Here is a 14,806-nt window from a genome sequence, read left to right as displayed (position 1 = left end):
CTTCCACCGCTGTAACCAAGCCATTCTGCCTGTGCAGCTATTTCTCAATGCTGAACAGAAAAGCACATGAAACTGACTTTTGGAGAAATTGTAAGTAAACCATTGTTAACCTACAACTGTGTGGTCTTTTTCTATGCTAGTGGAAGGGGGAAACTTTGGAAGGAACTTGGAAGGGCATATTTTAAAGATCTAAAAGCCTATATTTCCATGCTTTATTTTGCTGCGTGTTTTGTGATTTTAAATAGCTACTGGGGTTCTCTTACTAAAGAGCACTTGCCCCCAACCTGGATCTTGGCATCTAGGAATTCTTCCTTTATATACTTATTTTTCTTCCTTGCCACCAACATGGTTAACTGATGTATTACCATCCCTCTTTCTCTATTAAAAAGATCTTTTAACAGGCTCATACAGTATGACTTAATTACTCCATGGCTAGATCACATCCAGTTGGGACTTCATTTTCTCTTATTATAGCAGATCAGAAGGATCAAAAATATGTTATATATTACCTTGGTTTCCTTTATATCTCCAACATAAATTGTTACAACCTCTACAGATATTATTTGATCTCCGTGGGTGTTAAATATCATCAGACAGTAAACTTATTAATGATTTCTTTCAAACTACTGCCAATAGTTTGCTGTAGAAGATTTTGCGTGTCGAGGTCCTCAAGCCACCCCCAAATAAATCACAATTCACACAGAATTTTTGTTTAAGGTTTTTGTGTTAGAGGGGGATTTTCCACTGGTGGCAGATGACAGAAGACTGTGACACAATGAGACCGGTGTAAAACCAAATAAAATAAAGGTTTTATTTCAAAACAGCAAACAGTAAAGCTTGTGGGTGTTTTTCTGCAGGCAGAGTTCAAACTGCAGCTTTTCTCCTTTTGTAGCCATGGCCAGCTGCAACCAATTAGCCCAGAGCTCACAAAAATTGTTCTTAAAGGTACAAACATCTTTATTGTTTCTGTGCAGAATGTTTCCCAACATTTTGGCATAATTTTGGCCACAACTTTATTAAAATACATAAATGTGAGTGGTTGCTTAGGCATTGGTTCCGACTATCTGTCAGAACTGACTTGCGGATTCCAGCGAAAGCCAGTAAGGGAAAACAATATTGGGGAGAAAATGGGGCTGAGCCCCAGGCCCTCACCTCTCACCGCATGCTCCCAGGAGCTTGTGCGGCCCAAGCCCCATGCCCAAGATTCGGACAAAAGCATGGTGAGCCACTCTGCTATCCACACGCTTTCTAGCCCTCTTGGTGGCAGCTGGGCAGTGGCTAAAGCCGCAGGCTGCAATAACTGGCGCACAACGTGAGCAATTAGATGCCTGTCTAATGAGAACCCATTTTCGTGCACTAGGAGCGAGCCTGCCCCCAGGGGAATGAAAAGCCAAATATTTCTGGTATCCATAACAGGGCAAGGGCCCGCCTCACCTGTGACCAGAAGCCTGATGGTGGCAACCCTGCCCACTAGGTCTGACTTAGAGCTCCAGACACTAATGACAAGCTCCAAAGCAGATTAGGAGAAGTCCTGAGGCAATAAACCTCCAGACTCACAGCCCTGTACTGGCTCCAACCCGACGGTCCCTGAACTCCTCAGTCCAGATGTGCACTGCCACTACAATGGGGAAAACTCAAGAAAAGTTAGGTCACATGTGATTGCCTTGCCCTGTCAGGCTCAAGGCCAGTGTACATGATGATGAAGGGACCCCGGGCCATGAGACAACCTGGCCAAGCAAGTATGGAAGGGACAACCTGGAGCAACCACCCTGCATGCAAAATTTAACTGACCTAGCAATGATAGGATCTGACGAAGCAACACTTGCTTCAGAGGAAGTATTACAAGAATAGCTTCCTTCAAGGGAAACAGCTTTTCCACAGGCAAGCAGATGTTTGAGCAATGGTATCTATCGTATTTTTCACTATATAGGACACACTTTTCCCCCTCCAAAAATTAAGGGGAAATGGGTGTGCGTCCTATGGAGCGAATGCAGGCTTCTTGGCTTCAGCGATAGCAACGCAAAACCTCCAAAGCGCAGAGGGAGCGCTCCCTCCGCGCTCCGGAGGCTTCGCATTGCTTTGGCTGAAGCCTGAAGAGCAAGAGGGGTCAGTGCCTGAAGCCTTTGGAGTGCAGCACAAGTTCCCGCTGAGCTCTGCAGGCTTCGGGTTTCTTTTGCTGAAGCCGGGAGAGCAAGTCTCTGCTGGCTTCAGCAGAGAGGGAGAACTGCGCAGCGCCCCTTCAGCCAAGCGGGAGGAGAAATGGAAGGGGCTCTGTTTCTCCTGCTGCTTCACTGAAGTGGCGCTGAGCAGAGAGGGGGAGAATTTTTTTTTCTTGTTCTCCCCATCTAAAACAAGGTGCGTCCTATGGTCCGGTGCGTCCTATAGAGCGAAAAATATGGTAGCTAGCCCCCAAATACATTAAAAGGGACAGTAGGACCCACTGTCCTATCCACTGCCAACGGAACACCCAGCTCCTTCCCTCAGTGAGGGAATAAAGGGCGTCCAGTAAGCAGAGGCTGGTGTTACATGAACCAGCCAGTAAAATAATCCAGTTAATGGTACCCCCAGTTAAACGAGTCTTGACTTGCAATGTTCAATCCAGAAGGCTCTAAAGCACCTGAGTGCTGCACAGGCTATTGCGCAATCCATCAGCATCGCCTTATCACTATAAGGAGCTCCATCGAAATTAAAGCCCAACCACTTAACATCTCAAGGGTGAACTAGCAGCAGCCTAATGGCCAATTCAATATCACATATTGCCAACAAGGCACCTCTTCCAATTTGTTGGTAAGCTCAACTGCCTGATCCTGAGACGCGTATTTCATGGAACAATTCCGGAGGGATAGCATCACTCACTGAGGTGTCTTTGGGATGCGATAAATATGACTCAGATGGAATTATATGGGGATTTCTTAGGGCGATCCCCAATGGGGATAAATGCAAATCAGGAATAGAAGGAGAATCAAAGGGGATCCCACCATACGTCCCAATGCAAGCTGCTTCCTAACCTTCTTTCTGGCTACCTCACATTTGATTTGCTGTATTCCGAGCCACTGGCTGAAAAGCCAGAGGAATCCTAAACCTTGGGAAAACCCTTCCCACAAGCACAAAGCCGCTGACCAATCTGGATAACCTTTCAGCCAGGTTTTCAAGGGAGATAATTTTATGGGAATGTGGGCAAGAGGTATTGAGCTATTGCTTGACAGCCCCCAGCCACCGCTTGTGCTGCCGCTATGAAGTGTGAATTTACAGGGCCAATGCTGGCCAGAACCCCTAAAGAAGTCTCAACAAAGCTGCCGCCGGGGCAGCTTCCTGCATACCAGCTTCAGGTTCTATTGCTCAGGGAATTTCCATTCGAAATGTGGAGCTGCGCAAATGGTCCACATGTCCCCATCCCTGCGATCCCGGCGAGCCGTGGGGATGATGGCAGCCCTACGTCTAACACTCCCATCATAGTGAATTGCCACTTATAGAATCATAGAGTTGGAAGGGACCCCGAGGATCATCTAGTCCAAATAATAATAATAATAATAATAATAATAATAATAATAATAATAATAATAAATTTATTATTTATACCCTGCCCATCTGGCTGGGCTTCCCCAGCCACTGCGGGCAGCTTCCAACAAAGTATTAAAATACAGTAATGCATCAAACATTAAAAGCTTCCCTAAACAGGGCTGCCTTCAAATGTCTTCTAAAAGTCTGCTAGCTATTGTTCTCTTTGACATCTGGTGGGAGGGCGTTCCACAGGGCTGTCACTACTACCAAGAAGGCCCTCTGCCTGGTCCCTGTAACTAGGCTTCTTGCAGTGAGGGAACCGCCAGAAGGCCCTCGGCACTGGACTTCAGTGTCCAGGTAGAACGATGGGGGAGCATGCAGCTGTTCCATATGGGGACCAATCCTGCAACCTAGGCATTACCGGCACTATGTGCTGACCAGCTAAGCTATCCAGAATGATCCCTAAAGACCCAGGTCATCCTCACCCTGAGCCCTGTTGAGGTCCAAGTTGACGTCGAAATCGTCATCAGAGCTCAGGAATGATGTACCTGACAAGGAAGTGGAATCACGTTCCCTGCTCCTCTTTGCCCTCCACCTGGATTGCCGCCTCCGAAGATGCTTCCTTCCGGAAGAAGGCACCTGGGGCATCAGCAAGTCATCCTCTGCAAGAGAGGCAAGCTCTGGAGGCATCTGCAAAGGCCCTGCCATAGTCTGCAAAAAACTAAGCAATGTGAGGAACCGGTGAAACCAATGCTTTGTGCACCACATGGGGGCGCTACCTTCCTCCCTAAGGACCTAGCTCGGTTCTGGAAAAATTGTGAATCAGAAAATCCTCTCCCTCTTTTCTAGAGATGGAAGGCCCCTGATGAAGAAGGCCTCGGGGGAAGGTAGAAAGCAGGCTGGAAACACTGCCAGAGTACATCGAATTCTAGGGCAAAGCCCCAGGATCACCTGCTAGGCCAGACATAAATGTTTCCAGTGACATAACAGACTTGAGGCAGCCCACCACCTGTCCAGTACCCCTGCTTGCCCTTTTAGAGGGAAGCACCCCCTCAAGAAACTCAAAGTTCTTTTTTGGAGCAATATCACAAATGGGCCAAACTACCCAGCAACAGAATAGTCCATAAGGAGCAGTTTGTTTTGTTTTGTTTTGCTTTGTTATAACAATGGCTAAGTCTGGGATATGAACCCTGTCTCCCAGGTCCTAGTCCTGCACTCTAGCCACTAAGCCACAATGGCTCGTCTCTAAAATGGCGATCACCACTATCAGGGCAAAACAAACTTGAAGAAAATAAACTTGTTCAGAAACAGCATAGTTAAAGAGCATACACAGAGTGCTCATTGGAGGCATAGAGAGCCTCTGGCTCCACTCTATCTGCCTCAGATATACATTAACAACAACTGAGCCTGCAAGCAGATACATTCTTACAGAGAGAATGAGTCACGTGTCACAGAGACTTACCAATTTACTGTACTGCTAACTGTAGCAGATTTAGGATTGAATGATATGTGCAGGCTGTGCAGGCTTCCCTGCTTCTGCTCTTAAGAATCTTTGTCTTATTGCAATATTAAAGGAAGCTCAAAATAGCGCTCCCGCCCAAGGCTAGATTAAAATTTGGCCAACAGCACTGCATGCACCCAAAATAAAGCCAACCTTTGGGGATACTATAAATGAAAGTGATTCCAGCTAAGCTGGGAACAGCCCTGGCTAGCCCCACAGTTAACAAACAGGCGAAATGGGGAAAACCTTTTTGTGAAAGAAAGCCCCTAATGGGGGCTCTCCCCTATTGGGAAAGGCAAGCCAAGGAGGATTACGCACAGGCAGCGCTCACAGATACAGGAAGAATCTTCCCACAGGGCAGGGTAAGGGGTGGGGTGGGAAATCAAACAGGAAAAAAGGGGAATTAAATTATTTAAGAAACTAGAGAGGATTAAAAAGAAGGGGGAAATAAAGAAATGTAACCAGACAATGAGAAGATCGCTCCACTGTCCTCCAGACTTTCCGAGTGCTCCAGGTGATCTGGTGCAATTCTGGGCTGCATCAATAGGAGTATAGCATCTAGATCAAGGGAAGTAATAGTGCCACTGTATTCTGCTCTGGTCAGACCTCACCTGGAGTACTGTGTCCAGTTCTGGGCACCACAGTTCAAGAAGGACACTGACAAACTGGAACGTGTCCAGAGGAGGGCAACCAAAATGGTCAAAGGCCTGGAAACGATGCCTTATGAGGAACGGCTAAGGGAGCTGGGCATGTTTAGCCTGGAGAAGAGGAGGTTAAGGGGTGATATGATAGCCATGTTCAAATATATAAAAGGATGTCACATAGAGGAGGGAGAAAGGTTGTTTTCAGCTACTCCAGAGAAGCGTACACGGAGCAATGGATCCAAACTACAAGAAAGAATATTCCACCTAAACATTAGGAAGAACTTCCTGACAGTAAGAGCTGTTCGACAGTGGAATTTGCTGCCAAGGAGTGTGGTGGAGTCTCCTTCTTTGGAGGTCTTTAAGCAGAGGCTTGACAACCATATGTCAGGAGTGCTCTGACGGTGTTTCCTGCTTGGCAGGGGGTTGGACTCGATGGCCCTTGTGGTCTCTTCCAACTCTATGATTCTATGATTCACACAGCGAAAGAGAAAGTGCGAAGGTGCGAGCCCAGCTTAAAAAACGTTTGGTCCATCCCACAAATTGACAACATCAAAATTAGCCCAGTAACCCAAACAGCCCAATCACTGCCAATGGCTATCTAAATGATTCCGCCCGGCAACTGAGGGGGTGGCCTGCCAGACCCCACTGCAACACGTGCTCTCCATGAAGGAGAAAACGCTTTGCCAAATCCATTTTCATACTGGGATATGATGCCATATTGTACAACAGATCCTATTCTAAATGTTCAAATGCTGTTTCCACATCAAAAAATAAAATCCTGTATGACTGTTTTATTAATGAGGTTTCTTGAGCTTACTTATATTTTTGAGATGTGTGTGTGTGTGTGTGTGTGTGTGTAAAAAGGTAAAGGACCCCTGGACGGTTAAGTCCAGTCAAAGGCAACTATGGGCTGCAGCGCTCATCTCACTTTCAGGCCAAGGGATCCGGCGTTTGTCTGCAGACAGCTTTCCAGGTCACGTGGCCAGCATGACTAAACCACTTCTGGCGTACAGAGGACCGTGATGAGTGCCAGAGTGCACGGAAATGTTGCTTAACTTCCCACTACAGCGGTACCTGTGTGTGTGTTCAAATATGGAACACAAGTAACATGTACAGCAATGTGCCAAAAAAGTAATTTGACAAGTACAGATAAATCTTATATTGTAAATACATAACCATATTTACAATATAAAAGGGAATAGGTAACCAAGTCTTTTGCTCTCTCCCTCTGCATGTGGGCTTCAGCAACTAAGCAACTTTTTAAATTGCCTGTGCATCTTTTCTGACTGCTTGTATGTAAAAGCACATGAATCTGACCTTTGAAGAGATTTGTAAGTAAAACCATTTTATGACTTACCTGTGCTAGGCAAGTGTGAAAGTTTGGCAATAACTTTTAAAAGGGGACATTTTGAGGGTTCACTGGAAGAGCACATTTTAAAATGAAGGGTTTTTTGGTGCGTGTTTCGTGATGCCCCATGCCCTGTATAGTCTATGCCTTTCCCAGAGAAGTTTGCCTGGCACAAATGTTGATTTCGCTTTGGCACCAAGTGAATACTTTTTTATTTGCCCAGGCAATCCCAACAGTGTGTGAATTTTTTAATGGCTTGATGGATTTTATGGGTTCACTGTTTTTTACTGGTTCTTGGTTGCTGCTCCTTATTTGTACTGATGTTTTATGGGATCATCACTTTATTTTAATTACTTTTGTTGTATTCCATCCTAGGAATCTTTGTATGGAAGGGTAGTCTATGCATCAAATAGCAAAGCAACCAAATCATTGTGGGATGAGACGTCACATTTGAGCTCATGGTTGTTTCACTGGTATTTCAGAGAATATGCTTTGTGCAGCATACCCGAGTATTGTTTGTTAAGTTATGTAGGAAGACCATTGCCAGCTCATAGTTTTTATTTTGGAAACTGTTCTGGAATACAGTGCTGACTGGGTGCAACAATTTATATATTTTAGAAAATGGCCCAGAAATAATAAGAGCTTCAGTCTAAGGATGGCTTTTGGAGTTATGTAAGAGTATGGGACGCGGGTGGCACTGTGGGTTAAAGCCTCAGCGCCTAGGACTTGCCGATTGAAAGGTCGGCGGTTCGAATCCCCGCGGTGGGGTGCGCTCCCGTCGCTTGGTCCCAGCGCCTGCCAACCTAGCAGTTCGAAAGCACCTCCGGGTGCAAGTAGATAAATAGGGACCGCTTACTAGCAGGAAGGTAAACGGCGTTTCCGTGTGCAGCTCTGGCTCGCCAGATGCAGCTTGTCACGCTGGCCACGTGACCCGGACGTGTCTCTGGACAGCGCTGGCCCCCGGCCTATAGAGTGAGATGAGCGCACAACCCTAGAGTCTGGCAAGACTGGCCCGTACGGGCAGGGGTACCTTTACCTTTACTTTTTAAGAGTAGATTGCAAACAATGCTAGGCAGCCCTGCTCTCCTTGTATCCTCTGAAGTTTTTCTGAGTGCCCAATTTTGTACTGAGTAAGCATTGCAATTTTTTTTTGTATCTTGTAGTTAATAAAAGTTTGCCAAAATGACATGTGCTAATTTAAGCAGCTGAAAGGAGGGAAGGTAGTAAGTATGGATAATTAGGGACCAGTTCTGTCAATCTGAGACTCAAAGTTAACAGAAAAGTTTCTTTCTTATTTGTGTGATTAGTGGGATGGTGAGGAGGACCATATGTGTTAACATCTGTACTGGGAGATCGAGGACTAATCATGCAGAACGAATGAGATTCACTCAGTGCAATGCTCTCTCCCTCCATATGCTATGGTAGAAATTGCAGGTGGCTACCAGGACTTGCGATAGGGACATACGGCACCATTATCTACAAAGAGGTGGCTTCGTCTGGCTTAGAGATTGCAGACAGTTAAAATGTGTTGTTGACAAAAAATAAAACATAGAGCTGAAGAGTAGGAGAGACATGTGGAGTTATTGATTGTCCCATCTTTAAGTTACCAAACTTTTTCTCAAACAATTTCCAACCCCATGAGGCCCAAGCTTGTTAGAACTCCCTAAGGAATGGGTTCAGAATTTGTTTCATACTTGTGGTATTGGTCAGCATTTCCACAGTGGTACAAATCATATGAAACTTTTGATTAGATATGTCTTCACCCAAAAGACAAGTGATGCCCAGCCTGGTGATAACAGAATAAATGATGTAAGGAGGGAACTGCAGCCCAAGATAGGAAAAGAGGTAGCAAGGGAACACCAGGCTACTTGAAATGAAGTCAAATCTCCAGGGAGCTGCATCCAAGGGTTCTAAAGGAGCTTGCGGAAGTAATTTCAGAGCCTTTGAGAATTCTTGGAGAACAGGTGAGGTCCCTACAGACTGGAGGCAGGTAAATGTTGTTCAAAAAGGGGGGAAAGGAAGACCGGTGAACTTGACATCGATACAAGGGAAGGTTCTAGAACAAATAATTCAACAGTCAGTCTGTGAGCTGTGGTTATTCTTCTTTGGCGATCACTCGTAGCCGAGTAAGATTGTCTTCCATAAACATGGTTTTAACAATGCGTCTTTAAGTGACTGTGGAGGCCAATTCTGGATCCTTACGTCCTTCCATTCGGGATGTCACCATTCAAAATTCCTAATAAATATGATTCTGCTCTTTTATTTTGTGATGTTTTTATTACCTTTTAAATTTCCTCATATATCATATTCCAATATTTCTTAATTTCCGGACATGACCACCACATATGGTATAAGGTTCCTGTCATTCTATTACACCTCCAACACTTATCACCCGGTTTTTTCATTTTTGCCAACCTGTCTGGCGACATATACCATCTATGATGCTTCTTCATGAAATTTTCTTTCAATTGATAAGCCATAAAATTTATATTTTTTGTCCAAAATTTAACCCAATCTTTGTATTCAATTTCATAACCTAAATCTTGTTCCCACTTTAACATATTCTTACTTTTGATTTCTTGATCTATTTGTATATTATTTAGTAATTTATACATTTTTGTAAGTATTTTTTGTTTACTCTGTAAGATTTCTTTATCTAACTTCGATATTTTATTTTCAAAACCTCTGCTTTTTATATCTTTCTCAAAAGTCGCTTTCAATTGAAAATATTCCAGCCAATTTATTCCCATCTTTTTTAATTCTTCATAATCTTCTAATTTTGGTTTTTCATTCATTTCTTCCACTAACTCTTTGTAGGTTGGCCACAGTTCAGTGGCATAGCATGGGTTGTCAGCACCCGGGGCAAGGCAAGTAATTTGCGCCCCCTACCCCTAACCCCCAGATGTTGCGCCCGGTGCGGCCGGCCCCCCCTGCACCCCCCACGCTACACCACTGCCACAGTTTTCTTGCATTATTCTTGAGTGTGGAGGTTGCCTCTACTGGGGAGGTCCACCATGGAGTTTTATCTATGATTTTCTCCTTTGTTCTCTCCCAAACTTCAAATAGAGCCTTTCTCACTAAATGGCTCATAAATCTTTTGTGTACCTGTATTTTCCCATACATTAGATAGCCATGCCATCCGTAGATTCTATTCCAACCTTCTAATTTCAAAATATCCATAATTTTAAGTAACATCCACTCATTCAACCAGCTCCAATAATAATAATAATAATAATAATAATAATAATAATAATAATAATTTATTTATATCCTGCCCATCTGGCTGGGGTCCCCAGCCACTCTGGGTGGCTTCCATGGAAGCTCCAACATGCAGCTTCATAATATCTTCTTAAATCTGGAACTGCAAAGCCTCCTACAGTGGTACCTCGGGTTACATATGCTTCAGGTTAAAGACACTTCAGGTTACAGACTCCGCTAACCCAGAAACAGTACCTTGGGTAAAGAACTTTGCTTCAGGATGAGAACAGAAATCGTCTCTGGCAGTGCGGCGGCAGCAGGAGGCCCCATTAGCTAAAGTGGTGCTTCAAGTTTCAGGTTAAGAACGGACCTCCAGAATGAATTAAGTACTTAACCCAAGGTACCACTGTATTTCTTCAGACCCCGTCATGATTTCAGATTTAATTCTAGCTTTTCCCCCTTGCCAAATAAAATTGGTTTCCTTCCTTGAAGCCTGCGTTGAGTTATGATCCTGATAGCCATCATGGAGCATATTAGTCGGTGATCTGTCCAGCAATCATTGGCGCTTGTCATAGCTCTGGTAAAGAGCACATCACGGCGATCTTTAGCACGGACAATAACATAGTCTAAGAGATGCCAGTGGTTTGACTGAGGATGCCTCCATGAAGTTTTAAATTTATTTTTCTGTCAAAAGAGTGACTACTAATTCCCAACATGGGTTTCTCAAAAATAAGACCTGCCAGACCAATCTGATTTCTTTTTTTGATGGAATTACATACTTGGTGGTTCAGGGAAATGCTGTGGCCATAGTGTATCTTGATTTTAGTAAGGCTTTTGACCAAGTCCCCCACGTCGGCATCCTTCAGGGGTCGCGAAGACAGCTGGCTAGCCCCCAGCTGCATTATGCCCTTCCAGCCGTGATGATCCCCCAATCTCTGGTGCGACCTAAATCAGTGACTCAGACTTCAAAACCTGAGCACACTATATCAGCAGAGCATACTGCGCAAACCGAAGTGGCATAAGCCTTGTGTAAGCATACTAACAAGCTACAGATTTATTAAGCATAAATCAGGACAAGGAAAACATGTCATCTCTCTTTCGTCTCATCAGAGAGTCAAAAGCAAAAACTATACACAACGGAAGTTCCCAGCAAACTGTGCTGGAATGTAAACAGACATGTGACATGTAACAATCCCATGTCTGCTCCTTAAGGTGGAATAGAAATTCCCAACAGATATTCTCACAAGGAAGCTGGTAAAATGTGGATTGAACGAGGTATCTGTTATGTGGATTTGTAGCTTGTTGACTAACTGTACCCAAAGAGTACTCATTAATGGTTTCTCGTCATCCTGGAAAAAAGTGACAAGTGGGATGCCACAGGGTTCTGTTTGAGGCTTGTTGTTGTTTAACATCTTTATAAATGACTTGGATGAAGGAATTGAGGGGATGCTGATCAAATCTGCAGATGACACCAAACTGGGAGGGGTAGCTAATGCCACAGAAGACAGAATCAAAATTCAAAATGACCTTAACAGATTGAAGAACTGAGTTCAAGCTAACAAAATGAATTTCAATAGGGACAAATGTAAGGTTCTGCACTTAGGCAGGAAGAACCAGATGCACAAATGCAGGATGGAAGACACTTGGCTTACTAGCAGTACGTGTGAGAACAATCTCGGGGTCTTGGTGGACCACAAGCTTAACATGAGTCAACAGTGTGAGACAGCAGCAAAAAAAGCTAATGCTATTCTAGGCTGCATCAACAGAAGTCTAGTGTCCAGATCAAGGGAAGTAGCAGTACCACTCTATTCTGGCTCAGTCAGACCACACTTGGAATACGGTGTCCAGTTCTGGGCACAACAATTGAAGAAGGATGTTGACAAGCTGGAGTGCATGCAGAGGAGGGCAACCAAGACGATCAAGGTCTGGAAACCAAGCTTTATGAGGAGCGCTTGAAGGAGGTGGGTATGGTTAGCCTGGAAAATAGAAGACCAAGACGATATGATAGTCATCTTCAAATATATTAAGGGCTGTGACATTACTCTTGAAGAGTAATTTTATAGTAATGGGCAAATCTATTATATTTCTGTTTGTGTAATTTTCACATATTTATCAGTAATTCAGATCAATTTCCACATTAATTGATGATCTTAAAAATTTCCTCTCAATTTCAAATTTCCTAAGCACAGGCTTAGAACTTTTATGTATTTTCTTTCAAAGCACTTTTATGTATTTTCTCTCAAAGTATTTTCTTTTAATGCATATTATCTCTCAAAATTCACATTTAAACATGCATTTTAGAATGTTTAAAGGAGTGTGAAATTTGAAAGATAGTAAAATTCTGATTTACATATTTGTTTGAACTTGTGGACCATGTTATTCCGCATAGGAATTCCCCAAAAATAATTTTCTCAAGTGTCCCTGTGATTTTTCTATATCCTTTCTGAATAAAAGTTTTGGTAGCATCTGGAAACTAGCATCAAGCTGTTACGGAAATTACGGGGTGGGCACATCTTTAAAGTTGTTAAATGATACAAATATTATGCCTCAATGTATCCTTCCAACTTGACAGCTCAGGGAAGTTACCTAGCTTTAAAATAATATAAAATCAACTCCTTGCCAGTTTCCTCCATTCCAAAGCTATTTTCCCCTTGAAAAAGGACTCCAGGAAGTTCTCAGAGGTGACAATTGCTGGGCTCATTGTTAGCCAAGGGAAGCCAAATCTCATCATCTGACTTGCTTCAGACTCCAGACATGCAAAGGAAGTTCTATTGTACTTTTGGGTGGTGGGTACTTAAGACATATTTGTATATTTTAATCTTATACCTGAGTCTTGCCCCGCCATGTCTGCTTATGCTAATCTTGTACCAAGGACTTGTCTGGACATGTTTGCCAAAGTTAAGCCCTCCCCTTTTGTGACATTTCAGTGATGTAGCAATGATGCTGTACGGACTGTATTCTGGGATATGGTGGGAAAGTTTTAAAGTCTTTGTCACCCCATCCTCAGGGTTCAAATTTCCTCTTTGAACCTATTGCACAATAAACTTTGGTCTACAGCTATTTGCTCCGGTTGGCTGGAATCCTTCCTTTATTCCGCAGGGACCTGCGGGCTCTGCCCGACCAGCTGGGGGACTGAGCAGCCTCACACCTAGATTTTTCCAAAACAAAACCAAGTGTTGCTTAGCGGTGATGAGCAGAGTCCCTGGTCAAACTAGTAAAAAGTATGATAGAGTCAAACATATTGTAAACACAGGTGCCCAGAGAGTGCCTGTCCAGGTGTGCAAAAAAGTCAGCTGGGTAATAGTAGGGAGACCACACGGCTGGCAAAGGTGGCACATGGTAGGGGGCTGAGCAGTGGGCATTTTATGTGCCAAAATGACGGTGCCTGGGGGGCTGGGGAATAGTTTCAATTGGCTTAGATGAGATGAAATGTGACAGAGGGGAGGAAGAGGAATGCCTTAAGAAAGAAGTTCAGTGTTCCTTTAGGAATAGTGGTGTTTAGTCGTTTAGTCGTGTCCGACTCTTCATGACCTCCTGGACCAGAGCATGCCAGGCACTCCTGTCTTCCACTGCCTCCCGCAGTTTGGTCAGACTCATGTTTGTAGCTTCGAGAACACTGTCCAACCATCTCGTCCTCTGTCGCCCCCTTCTCCTTGTGCCCTCCATCTTTCCCAACATCAGGGTCTTTTCCAGGGAGTCTTCTCTTCTCATGAGGTGGCCAAAGTCCTGGAGCCTCAGCTTCACGTTCTGTCCTTCCAGTGAGCACTCAGGGCTGATTTCCTTCAGAATGGATAGGTTTGATCTTCTTGCAGTCCATGGGACTCTCAAGAGTCCCTCCAGCACCATAATTCAAAAGCATCAATTCTTCGGCGATCAGCCTTCTTTATGGTCCAGCTCTCACTTCCATACATCACTACTGGGAAAACCATGGCTTTAACTATACAGACCTTTGTTGGCAAGGTGATGTCTCTGCTTTTTAAGATGCTGTCTAGGTTTGCCATTGCCTTTCTCCCAAGGAGCAGGCGTCTTTTAATTTTGTGACTGCTGTCACCATCTGCAGTGATCATGGAGCCCAAGAAAGTAAAATCTCTCACTGCTTCCATTTCTTCTCCTTCTATTTGCCAGGAGGTGATGGGACCAGTGGCCATGATCTTCGTTTTTTTGATGTTGAGCTTCAGACCATATTTTGCGCTCTCCTCTTTCACCCTCATTAAAAGATTCTTTAATTCCTCCTCACTTTCTGCCATCAAGGTTGTGTCATCTGCATATCTGAGGTTGTTGATATTTCTTCCGGCGATCTTAATTCCAGCTTGGGATTCGTCCAGCCCAGCCTTTCGCATGATGAATTCTGCATGTAAGTTAAATAAGCAGGGGGGCAATATACAGCCTTGCCGTACTTCTGTTCCAATTTTGAACCAATCAGTTGTTCCATATCCAGTTCTAACTGTAGCTTCTTGTCCCACATACAGATTTCTCAGGAGACAGATGAGGTGATCAGGCACTCCCATTTCTTTAAGAACTTGCCATAGTTTGCTGTGGTTGACACAGTCAAAGGCTTTTGCATTTTCAATGAAGCAGAAGTAGATGTCTTTCTGGAACTCTCTAGCTTTCTCC

This window comes from Podarcis melisellensis (assembly GCF_964234715.1).
Source record: "Podarcis melisellensis genome assembly, chromosome: 1".
NCBI classification, from domain to species: Eukaryota; Metazoa; Chordata; class Lepidosauria; order Squamata; family Lacertidae; genus Podarcis; species Podarcis melisellensis.
The sequence above is the reverse complement of the archived record's forward strand: the minus strand, read 5'-3'. Positions refer to the sequence as shown.